Below are 3582 nucleotides of genomic sequence, written 5' to 3'. Positions count from 1 at the left end.
AATACTCAATTTTATTAAATTTTTTCTCCTCCAATGTCTAATCATTATATGGAGGAAACCTGGAGTTCTCAAAAGTAATCTCACAAGAGTGTAAACACTGCTGGATATTCCCAAATATAATGGTGGGTTTTCTGTTATTTGAAGACTAATCTAGCTAAGTTGGAGAGGCTTCTAATGACAGTGACCACAGCAACATTGGAATATTGTTTACAAAATTAAGATGGCATTGTCATCTTAATGAAGGGAAGGAATACTTGAAACTGAAGAAATTACAAATAGTTGAGCATTAAAGTAAGCATGGAATCTCTAACAATCATTTCATCTTTCTATCTTTTATAATAATAACAATAATAATACTTTGAATTTATAAAATTTGCATAACACTTTACATATATTGTCTTATTTGATGCTTACATTAACCCTGGGAGGTAGGTGCTCTTATTAATCCCATTTTACAATTAGGGAAACTGATACTAAGAATGGTTAAGTGGCTTGATCAGGGTCACATAGTTATTCAATGTTTGAGGCAGAATCTAAAACTAAGGTCAGATTTTATCACTATCCCACCTAACACCAGTGGTTTTAAATAAATTCAAATTGAATGTTTCTGTTAAGTTTTTATCATTACTTCATTATTTGTACTAAGATTGTAGAAATTTCAACTTTTCCATGAATATTTGCTAATTCTATGTCTAAAATAAAGGATGGATAATATAACTTGAAGCAGGGGTAAGGGAATGGTGGTTGACCTTAACTTGAGATAGTTATACATACTTAGTGTATACTAAGTGAATGTTCTTGTTTAATAATTGAATCTGATTTTTAAAATTTTCTTTTCTGCTTTACCAGCCAAGTTCTTTGGTTGTCCTGAAACTTTATTGCAAAAGTTATGTCTTAAAATTAGTAGACTCTTAGACACCTTAGAAAGCTTTATTTTGTTACTAGATTTTCATTGTATGAAATAGTCCTAATGCATTACTTGAATTTGACTATATAATTAAGTATATAGTTCAACAGGTTGTTTTTATAAGAAAAAAATATTCTGGCCAGGTTTGATAGGAAGGAGGCTCCCTAAAGTACCATCCACCTGATTTCCCTAGAACTTCAAAGATCTGATCACAACTAGGTAAAGGGTGAATAAAATCTTTCTCAGTATGCTGTTATCATTAGAGAGAGCCTTAGAAAAGCATTTGTTTGCCCACAGAGAAGCTGTGGTTTAAACAATTATTAATCTGTGTAGTGGTTTCAGCAGCTGTTAGTTGTAGGCGGAAAGTCCTTAGTCCATTTGGTTTAAACAGCAGAGTTTAAACAATGTCATAAGAATACTTTCAAGGTCACACCCTGATGTGATCCAGCTTCTCCAATGCCAATACTCATCTATCATCAATTACTTGGGAAAATCACCCATTTTTCTACTGGGTGTATAAAGTCCTTGATATAGTGACCTATATTCCACATTGTTTGAAGAAAAAGATAGAATTGTAAACTGAAGATTAGAAGTGGCTTAGAATTGCAATTGATTGTGGGGCGGGGAGGATGGGAAAAAATTCTTAGTTCTGGAATCAAAGAACCTAGATGAATCTAATGACTTAGGAATTTTACCTATGTGACTATGATTAAGTTCCCACAACTATAAAATGAGAGGGCTAGACTAGATGTTTGCCAAAGCTATGATATTGTAAAATCATACCTCTATGAGAAAAGTAGGTGCATAGAAGGCAAGAGGTATGGGGGAGGAAAGATCATAAGAGAAGGAAGGACCCAGGAGAAAGTTGTCATGGCAAAAGGAAATATGATGATAATGGACTGGGGAGGTACAATAATACAAGGATATGATGGTAGTTCATGGAATACTAAGAGACATGGCGAGTATATATGTTTTGTTTGTATATGTGTGCCCCTAGATATGGGCATGTATTACCCCCATCCTAATTACAGTTCAAGGATGAGGCAGGGGTTTGGGACATAAATTGGAAACAAAAGAAGATTTGGGTTCATTTGTGTAATTAATTCCCTAAAACATATTCCAGATTTCCAACTCTTGGAAGATGACCTTGACTCTTACTTCACTGGGTTGTCTATTTTTTTAATTTACTTTTTTTTTAGATTTTGCAAGGCAAATGGGGTTAACTGGCTTGCCCAAGGCCACACAGCTAGGTAATTATTAAGTGTTTGAGATCAGATTTGAACTCAGGTACTCCTCACTCCAGGGCCAGTGCTCTATCCACTGTGCCACCTAGCCACCCCCTCACGGAGTTATCTAGTAAGAGGTTCTACCCTTAGCCTGACCTCAAAATTTAACCCTAACTCCAGAGAGATCTTTTTTTCATATATATATCCCTTCCTCTTTAGCATTTTTCATCTTTCTCTTTTTCATTTTTCTCTTTCAGTTTTCCCTCTGCCGTCATATATGCACAAGTCTTCATAAGTAAAAAAAATCTTTCCTAGAATCTTTCAAGTACTAATTTCCTCTCTGGGCTTTTATAGCCTACCTGTTCAAACAAATGGTCTATATCTCTTAAACTACATTTTCTTACTTTTCTTAACCTATTACAGTTTTATTTCTTACTCCACAATTTTCCTAAGTATAAATCTCAGGAAGAACACCTCCCAAGGACTTTTTCTTAGTTACCATCCTCTTTGACTTCCCTACAGCATTTCTCTGTAGCATATGAGAATACTCTATCCTTGACATTCTTTTTTTCCTTTAACTTGTATGATCCTATACTATCTCGGCTCTCTTCCAAGTTCTCTAATGCTTTTTATATCTTTCTAATGGTTCCCAAAGCTCTCTTCTCAGTTACTTTCTTCTATCTATCTATATTCTTTCGTGCTCACTTCAGCAGCACATATACTAAAATTGGAACGATACAGAGAAGATTAGCATGGCCCCTGCACAAGGATGACATGCAAATTCATGAAGCGTATCTATATTCTTTCCCTTAGATAGCTTAATATCCTAAATTCTTTGATCATCTAAATGTACAACTACCAAATCTCTCTGCAACTTTGACCTCTACAACTGTCCATAAACATTTCCTTGGCCCATTGCTACCTCAAAGTCAACATGCCCTAAAATTGAAATCATCATATTTCCCAAAAAAAAACTGTCTTCCTGACTTGCCTATTTTTATTCATGATACCACCATTTTTCTAGTCATTAATGCTCACTCAACTTCCAAATTCAATATTGTGAAGCATACAATGATAGCTCTTCCTTCAATTTCCTCCTTTCTATTCCTATTGTCACCTCCCGAGTTCATTCCCTTCTTACTGCTCATTTAAACTATAATATTCTCCTAACCCAGTCTTCCCATTTTTAGACTCTGTGAATACTAATGTCTTACATACTGCTACTGGAGTAATCTTTGCAATGAATCATTTTTACCCCATCACTTCTTTGCTTAAAAAAATATTCTAACTGAATCTAACTTCTTGTCATCTATCTAGAAAAAGGCAAACTCCTTAATTTGACATTCTCAGACAAAGTATTCAGTCTTAGTACTCACTGCTTCTTTTTTCACGTACCCTATAGTCTCCAAAGAGACCTCCAGCTTTCTCAACTCTATGCCTTGCTCACAC

At 34.8% G+C, this 3582-nt stretch overlaps 1 non-coding gene across 1 annotated transcript; it reads left to right on the top strand.

Annotated features, from left to right (window-relative positions):
• The first annotated feature begins 2830 nt into the window (after positions 1–2830).
• Positions 2831–2937, top strand: LOC141510344 (U6 spliceosomal RNA). The gene has a single exon (XR_012474842.1). It is a non-coding gene; the product is annotated as a U6 spliceosomal RNA (small nuclear RNA).
• Positions 2938–3582: the final 645 nt, after the last annotated feature.

This window comes from Macrotis lagotis, chromosome 1, assembly GCF_037893015.1.
Source record: "Macrotis lagotis isolate mMagLag1 chromosome 1, bilby.v1.9.chrom.fasta, whole genome shotgun sequence".
Taxonomy (NCBI): domain Eukaryota; kingdom Metazoa; phylum Chordata; class Mammalia; order Peramelemorphia; family Peramelidae; genus Macrotis; species Macrotis lagotis.
Note: the sequence above shows the minus strand (reverse complement) of the source record. Positions and strands in the feature narration are given on the sequence as shown.